Raw genomic sequence first — 9705 nt, 5'->3', positions numbered from 1 at the left:
CTACCGTACCGACATTTTTCTTTTGACATACTCCTGTTCATGTGAGTTGAGATATCGAGTTTAAAATTTAGAAATGTAAATAAGAGATATCAAGGAACGTTAATCTACTATAAAGTTTCTATACTTATAATGTTTCTTGTAATTACCGGCAATTTTATATAGTCGTCAATCGAATAATTATTAATGTGTTGAAACTATTTGATACTAGTATTAGAGTACTTTTAATTAAGTACTTTCGACAATTTGTTATATTTGAGAACATCGACATAACTTAGAGGTTAACTTTTTCGAGATGCTCGTGACATATTGTTAAACCATTTTGTCTCTAATAGGATTAAAATCCGTAATTACGTATGGTAAAAAAATATATGTTATAACATAATGAATGCATGGTATAGAATCTGAGGTGAAATTGGTACACTGATTTGGAAAACTGAGTTTTTATTACATTTTTATTTATTTTCTATCTACATATGAAAAATACAATATTATCTAAATGACTACTGTTGGCAACCAGTCTTTTGATTAAAAGCGCTAGCATTCAGCCTAATGTGACGTCAGGAGAGTGGAAAACTGCAGAAAACTAAAACTCCTGAGTGCCGTTGCAGACCCACAGACGCGTTTGGATGCAGTCATTCCCCTTATTCCAAAGTACTAGTTTTAAACGCAGTGAAAACACGAGTCAGGAAGAATCACGAGCGGTCACCTATCCGAGCGCTCATCGTGCTCGAAATGGCTTAACGCCCGTGATATCAGTAACTCGAGAATCAATGCACAGCTACATTCGTCGATTGTATCTTTAGTAAAAAAAATCTTCACATAATGATATTTTCAGGCTTATGAGCATGAGGTGAAGTTTGTTGTAATCCAGGTTGACAATTGCTTTACAGAAAGGAGGAGAGAAGAAGTATATACAGACTTAAAAATAACAATAAACCGTGAACAGAATGCTTGGTAAAATGTTATTGCAAAAACACAACCCTTGCCGAAAAATTTGATATAAATTGCATACCCTTACCCCGTAATATGAGTGTAAAAAATAAAATCGAAAGTGAAATCGCAATACCGTTTTACATTTCAGGTGCAAAACCCGTGAAGAAATATTAGTGACGCGCCAGTCGGGAAAAATGTGGGCCCGAGAGGGTAATTTGTTTAGCGCCAGACCGTAAATGAAACGCCCTACCCGATAGGGTATGTCTAACCTAACTCGACCCGTCGTGGTTCTGACGCGAGTCACACCATCTGCCCCCTTGCTGCCACATGTGGACAATCCGATCGGACCCAGATCGAAACTCTGGAATAAGTTGGAGAAATTCTGCACGGGAATGTATAATATTCACTTGATTTCCACTTTTGTTTGACAATTTAAGCATCATCTTTACTGGATGTGCATTTCAAATGGCAACTTGTATACGACATATAGTGACTGAAAAATAGCCCGTTTGTTTATTTCTTTTTGCAGGGAAACTTGTCGGGACTATGAAGACGTGTCATCTTCGTTTTGCGGCTTTTCATCTGGTCCATATTCACTTTCCAAGGCAGCGATTTCATCATCCTCTAGTTTCCGAACCCATTTTGTTATCAGGTTCATAACCGCCGGTTGATTATCTGTATTATAGATTCTAAAAAAATGTTTCCCTCTAGGTTTGCTAAAAACTCCAAATACATCAAGATAATCATTCCCTAGTGTAATTTGCTTAACTGGTTCTATAAATTTAAAGCCTGTGGGGTCGCTATTTGTTTTAACTTTAATTTTATCGGCAGGTAACTTGTATTTGAATGTTTTTCTCCATACAAAGTAAGTAATAGGATAAATATTGCGTGCACGATGAAATCTGTCAGGCGAAGAAGAAGGAGATCTGCCAGAAGAAGAAGGCATCATTTCTTTACCAGGGCGGCCAGATTGCGTACTCAATTCTGGAAAAAGAAATAGAGATTATTTAGAGGCATCCCAGGCGAATATATTATACAAATACGTAGTAGAGAAAATGATTTATAATTTTATTTTACTTTATTAATTATAATCCGCGGCTTTATGTTCAAAGATTTGCAACAGGCTACATTTACTTATTTTACATTTACTTTTCTACAATACTCCAGTCAAAAATTATACTTAAATAATAAATAGTTATTTAAATAATCAAATGCATATTGAATAGACCATATAAATTATTTATGTTTCCTAATTAGTTCAAGTAATTAAGGGAGTATCGAAAATTGGCAAAAAAATTTTAAAAAAAGGTTTAAACTATTAATAATTAATAAAGAAATATATGAAACTTTTGAATTTGTCCGTTTGAGATGACACGTAAAAAACTACAAAAAAACCTATAGAGATGACTTATTCTTTAAAGCGAAACTTCAATGAAATACATGAATTTTCAACCAAATAGTTGAATTTTCAACTATAAAAGATCAATTTTCGACCGAATAGTTCGAACGTAAGCTACAAAATATAAATGTGTTCGAAATATCTCTTTTTATCGAATAAAGTGAAAAAATACATCCACATTTAAAACTATTAAAAAAAAAAAGAACCATTATTGTACTGAAGTCTCAGGTTGTAGGATGATGAATATTTGATTTGTTAAATCTTAAAATTTTATTTTGAATATATTTGTATGTTACGTTAATTGAAGCTTATACTGTGCTGAAACTTACATAAACTAGTAAAATAATTTTATTTTCAAAAACAGTTTTAACATGAATCGCGTACTTGATCTGAATATGCTTTATTTAAATTATCAATAGTGTACATCAATATTTATGATGAATAATCATTTTAAATCTAATAAAAACAATTTTCAAATCCCAAAATACTCTTTTAGAGTGAAAGGAAAATTAATTATTTAATTTTAATCTTTACAAATGAATTATTGATTATAAATTCAAAATAAAGTAGACTTTTTTTCAAAAGTATTCATTCTAAATAATTTATAATTTTTTATGTACTTTATAATTATGAAACAATAATTCTAAAAGTCATTTGATAAAAAACTGATTTTCATATTTTATCATTTTAAATAAGCGCGCGATCAACATCCAATGAGGATACTAGTGCCGCCCATGCGCAGTGAGGTTTTTGAGCAGAATTGGGAACACTATGATCCTCGCGCTTTCGAGTTTCGGTATTCTCATAATTACTTGAACTAATTAGGAAACATAAATAATCTATGGGGTCGATTCAATATGAATTGGATTATTTAAACAATTAATTATTATCGAAGTGTAATTCTGGACTGGAGTAATATAGATAAGTAAATATAGTCTTTTGCAAATTTTGCATTAAAATTGGTGATGCCAATATTGGTACCCTACGCTGTTACGCTTGCGTTAGGGTCGATCGCAGGTTGGCCGCACTTGGCGCGCAATTCAAAATCACTTTAAAAACAATTCTTGTAATTTAAATAAATAATTATTGAAAAACGGACAAGAATGCATATAAATTGTGTAACTGTTGATTTCAGGCAAAAAAATTAAAACACATATATTTTATGAATACAAGTTCATTCTTATTGAGTTCCAAAGACTAACTTATATTTTACAAAACACGTAATTTAAATAGAAATGTCTTGGAAAAGTGATTGAAAATCACTATTTATAATGATTAAAATATTTTTTATGTATTTTTCTAGGAATTCATATGATAACATGACCTATAAACACAAAATGGTACTACTGCATTGTACTTATGATTCAAATGCAAAAATGTTATTTTGAACATGTTTTAATAATTTTTTAAAAACAAAGTTACATAATTTTCTATAGGGAATTGAGTACGGGGAGCAAGCTCAGGGGGCCTAGATATTTGATTAATCAAATATAGCCCTTTCTTTTGAGAAGTTCGTTTTTACTCGGTTTTTCCTTTTATTTAAGTGAATATGCATTTGTTTGCCCCCCGAAAGCTCCCCATTTCTGTTGGAATATTATATTTTATTTCAAAAAATGTATCCATTAAAAAATGTTTTATGAAATATAAGTCCGACTTTGGAGTTTAATAAATATAAGGTGTTAGTCATAAAATATATGTTTTATACATTTCTTTCTTACCTAAAATCAAAATTTACATAATTTGTATACATTCTTGTGCATATTTTTATAATTATTAGTTGCGCAACTAAGCTTCCGCTGTTTATCAATAGATCGCTCCAGCAGTACTGGTCGATTTTTACATATTCAAAACATCATGAACCAAGCTTAGACATATAGTAAACAAACCGTTTTGACACATAAGTGATTTTGTTTTAGCGTCATATACTTTTGGTTGTGTGAAAATGTATGATTTTGTGCCAAATAATCGTTATTTGCGGGAAGTGTTGATTTTCTTGTTTCATTCGAAGAAAACGGCAGCTGAATCGCATCGAGAGCTCTAAAACCTTTACGGACATACTGTTCTAAGTGAAACAATGTATCGTGATTTGTTCCGTCGCTTCAAAGACGGTGATTTCGATGTTGACGACCGTCCGGGTAATGGAAGGCTAAAAACCTTCGAAGACGCCAAATTGGAGGCATTTCTCAATGAGGATCCGTGCCAAATGCAAGAAGAGCTTGCTTCAGCATTAGGAATTACCCGCCAAACCATTTCAATCGATTGCATGCGTTGGGAATGATTAAAAAACAAGGAACTTGGGTTCCTTATGATTTGTGCCATTTTGTGCCATAGAAGCGTTGTTTTTTGCCTGTGAACAACTGCTTCAGCAGCAACCCAGTGGGCGCAAAATTTGGCGACGTCTTTACGACATCGTTACGACATCTTTACGACAACTTTACGGTATCCTATGTCCATGTCCTTTCGCTGTCTTTACGATGTCGTGAAGACATCGTCAGTTCATGCGACTTATTTACGATGTCGTAAAGACACCTCAACGACATAGACATAGGATGCCGTAAAGTTGTCGTAAAGATGTCGTAACGATGTAGTAAAGAAGTCGCCAAATTTTGTGCCCACTGGGATCTATTGACAAACAGCGGAACTTAGTTGCGCACCTAATATTTATTTCAATTACAAGAATATTTTTTTAAAGTAATTTTGAATCGGGCGCTAGTCGCGGCCAACCAGCGCGCAGCCCTAACGCAAACGCAGTAGCACAGGGTGCCAACATTGGCATGACTGTTTCGATCGGCTATTTAGTTGGTAAACGCTGGACGTTTAATGATCACCGCGATTCAACACGACAAGTAAGTCAAATTTATATTAAGAAAGTACCTTCGGTACGTAACGAGCCGGTCGAGAGAACGCTTTAATTTGTTATTGACTCACTGAGTCACGGTCATGCGGGAACGCACTGGGCCGCCAGTGCGTTTTCAGTGGCTGTTTGTGCTGATTTTCAGCAACTAAACGGCACTGAGAAGCAGTGATCCCCGATCTGAAACGAGATGTGGACCAATACTATGACAGGGCTATGTCCGTGTGAATATAGTAGGAGACGCTGTAAATGACTGAGTTGCGCGCGCAACCCATTTCTCCTCTTCTGAATTTGAAAACTCGAAGGTGCACGATTGCTGGTCGGAGCACTTCGGCGATTCTATTTATATATCTGTCTGCTAACTGCTTTGAAATAAAGTCAGGAGATTGGGATTTTAATATTTCCAGATTTCGATGCTGACGATTCTCATGATTTAAGTAAATCGCGCGCCTCTTGATATGCGTATATTTTCAGGTTATTTATATTATTAATGATAATATTATAATTATGTTATATTATAATAGACTTATTTATATCTTGATCCGCATTTGAAAGAAATTAAATAAATTGGCGATTTTGGAATTCATCTCGTTTGGATAAAAACTCAATTATTTGATTGAAAAATTAATTATTTTGTTGAAAGTGTAACTATTTTGTAAAAAAGTCCTCTTTTCTATCAAAAGTTCAACTACTTTTTTAAAATTTTTATTTTTTTTTATTTGAAGGTTCATCTTCTTCGTTGAAAATACATTTTTGAAACTGACAATTAATCAATACCGTTTTTGGTTAAGAAATCATGTGTTTTGTTAAAAGGTCGTCTTTCTTTGTAGAAATTAAAATATTTTATGGACAATTCATACTTTTTGATTGAAAACTACATTTCTCGGTTGAATTATCAACTATAAATATTTTTTGGTTCTAAGTCGTTCTGTTGCACATGCAACTATATTGTTAAAAATGAAAACCATAATTTTTGGGTGGAAATACTCTTTTTGTTTTTAAAATTAAATAATTTCGTTGACAGGTCATGTGTTTTGTTGGAAATTGACATTGTTTAGTAGAAACTTAATCTTTTTGGTTCAAAATGTATCATTTTTGGTCAAAAATGCAATTGTTTGGTTAAAATATCAAGTGTACATCTCTTTGGGTTTAAGAGTCGATTATTTCACTAACAGTTGAACTACTTTGTAAAAAAATACGTTTTTTTTAACAAAGTTTTTTAATTATGATTGAAAATTTAAGTATTTGGATGAAAGTTTAACTCTTTCATTGAAAACTCATATTTTTCTCTTAAAAAATTCAACTTTTTGTAAATAATTCGTCCTTTTTACTTTAAAATTAAATATTTTCTTTCAAAATTCATGTATTTTGTTTAAGATTTGTCTTTTTTTGTAGATCATCAATTTTCTTGGTCGAAAATTCATCTGATTGGTTGAAAATTTAACAACTTTGTTTAAAATTAATTTTTTCTGTTAAAAATTATTTATCTTTATCTGAAAATGTAACTATTATATGATTGATTAAAAATTAATCGTATATATTGTTTAAGTTGGAAAATCGTTTTTTTTATAGAACATTAATCTTTTTGGTCAAAAATTCACCTTTTCCCTTGAAAATTTAACAATTTTGTTGAAAATTTGTTTTTTTTTTCTTGTTCAATTCAATTTTTTATCACAGTTTTTATCTGGAAATTGTTCTACTCCATTTTTGGTTTAAACTTTATCCTGTACATTGTACTAGTTAAAACACCAATTATTTGATAGAAAATTAATTTATTTGGTTGAAAAGTAAACTTTTGAGTTGAAAATTGATTTATTGTGTTAATTAGATTTTTCTGAAGATTCGTCATTTTAGTTAAAGACTAAAAACTCAACTGTTTTGTGAAAAAATTTTCTGTTTGGATGAGTTTAACAGTTTTTAATAAAAAATGTAAGCCTTTTTTTTTGAAAATTCACAATTTTAAATGAAAATTCATCTCCTTCGTTAAAAATTTAAGGATTTGGTTGAAACTTCGTTTTTTTTTTAGTTGAAAATGAAACTGTTTTGTTACACCGTTCGATTTTCAAAATTGTCAATTCGTAAATAAGACTTTTAAGACTGGATTTATAAATAAAAATGTGAAAATTAATAATATAAAGCGACTTAAAATAAACGAATTCACTTTATAATTTAAAAAGTTTCCAATTAAAAAAGAATTGTAATTAATCCATTTTTATTGATCAAAATTATTCAGTCTTTAATATTAAAAAATTTATTTATTTATTCTTAAATTCGAAGCACTGAAAGTAAGTTTATATATTTTAACCAGAAGTTCTTGAACTATTCCGTTTAAAAATAAGTTTACACTGTTTTGTAAATAAATGATCTTTTTGGCTTTGAAATTCAACATTGTAAAAAAATCCTTATTGACTGAAAAGTCAACTCTTGTGTAAAATTAATATCTTTTTGGATAAGTTCAGCAGTTTTCAATTAAAAATTAAAATTTTTTTATGAAGATTTATCATTTTAGTTGAAAATGTAATTATTTTGTTGGAAATTTGTTATTCTTTTTTTTTTTTTAGTTGAAAATTCAATTATTTTGATAGTTAATTTCTAACATTTTCAATTGGCAAACTAAAATTTTTATCTCTAAATAACAATGCAAAAATATTAATCTGCAACAACTTAAAATAAAAACAATGTAACTTTTATTTTAAAAAGTTTTTATTTAAAAAATTAATTTAATCTTTCAATTTTTTTGTATGTATTTCTGAATTGGATCAGAGATTTTTTGAAAAAATATATAATTCAGATCTGGGACAAGCCATTATGAACAACTATTAAAAACTATACAAATTTGAACAGAGTGGTTCGAAATAGATAGTCTTGAATTGTTAAAATTGTAATGAGCTAAATTTTAAGTTTGAACGCTACAATTTTAATTTAGAATAACATTCAAAATTAATTTAAAACTTGAAATTATTTGAAATTATTTGAAACACGATGTAGATTTTTGCAGGTTAAAAAAAAGCTTGTAAGAATTGTAAAATATTTAAAAAGAATAACAAAAATTGTTGTGATTGATAAGAAAATTGAAAATGATTTTTTAGTTTGAAAAATTAATTTTAAGTGAGTATTTGAAAAGATTTCAAAAATTTAAAAAAAAGGAATCAGGACGATTTTAAGGCAATTTTTTTTAAAATTTTACGAAAAAATTTAATGTACACAATAAATCAATTTTCAACCTAAAAGTTTATTTTTCAACAAAAGAAATTAATTTTCTATCAAATAATTGGTGTTTTAACTAATACAATGAACAGGATAAAGTTTCAACAAAAAATCGAAAAGTACCATTTCCAGATAAAAACTGTGCTACAAAATTGAATTGAACAAGAAAAAAAACGAATTTTTAACAAATTTGTTAAATTTTCAAGGGAAAAGGTGAATTTTTGACAAAGAAGATTAATGTTCTATAAAATAAAAACGATTTTCCAACTTAACCAATATATACGATTAATTTTTAATCAATCATATAATAGTTACTTTTTCCGATAAAGATAAATAATTTTTAACAGAAAAAATTAATTTTAAACAAAGTTGTTAAATTTTCAACCAATCAGATGAATTTTCGACCAAGAAAATTCATAATCTACAAAAAAGGCAAATCTAAAACAAAATACATGAATTTTTAAAGAAATTATTTAACTTTAAAGTAAAAAAGACGAATTATCTACAAATAGTTGCATTTTTTAAGCGAAAAATATGAGTTTTCAATGAAAGAGTTAAACTTTCAACCAAATAGTTAAATTTTCAACCATAATTAAAAGACCTTGTTAAAAAAAGTATTTTTTTTTACAAAGTAGTTCAACTCTTAGTGAAGTAATCGACTTTTAAACCCAAGAAGATGTACAGTTGATATTTTAACCAAACAATTGCATTTTTGACTAAAAATGATACAATTTCAAACAAAAAGATTAAATTTCTACTAAACAAGGTCAATTTCCAACAAAATACATGAACTTTCAACGAAATTATTTAATTTGAAAAACAAAAAGAGTATATTCACCCAAAAATTATGATTTTAATTTTTAACGATATAGTTGTATTTGTAACAGAACGACTTTACAACCAAAAAAATTTATAGTTGATAATTCAACCGAAAAATGTAATTTTTAATCAAAAAGTATAAATTTTCCATAAAAAAATTTAATTTCTGCAAAGAAAGACGACCTTTTAACAAAACACATGATGTCTTAACCAAAAACGGTATTGATCAATTGTCAGTTTCAAAAATGTATTTTCAACGAAAGAGATGAACCTTGAAATAAAAAAAAATAAAAATTTAAAAAAAGTAGTTGAACTTTTGATAGAAAAGAGGACTTTTTTCACAAAATAGTTGCACTTCAAACAAAATAATTGATTTTTCAATCAAATAATGGAGTTTTTATCCAAACGAGATGAATTCCAAAATCGCCAATTTGTTTGAAATGCGGATCCAGATATAAATAAGACTATTATAACATAATTATAATATTATCAT

Source organism: Belonocnema kinseyi, chromosome 1 (assembly GCF_010883055.1).
Source record: "Belonocnema kinseyi isolate 2016_QV_RU_SX_M_011 chromosome 1, B_treatae_v1, whole genome shotgun sequence".
Lineage (NCBI taxonomy): Eukaryota > Metazoa > Arthropoda > Insecta > Hymenoptera > Cynipidae > Belonocnema > Belonocnema kinseyi.
This window is presented reverse-complemented; position numbering follows the sequence as displayed.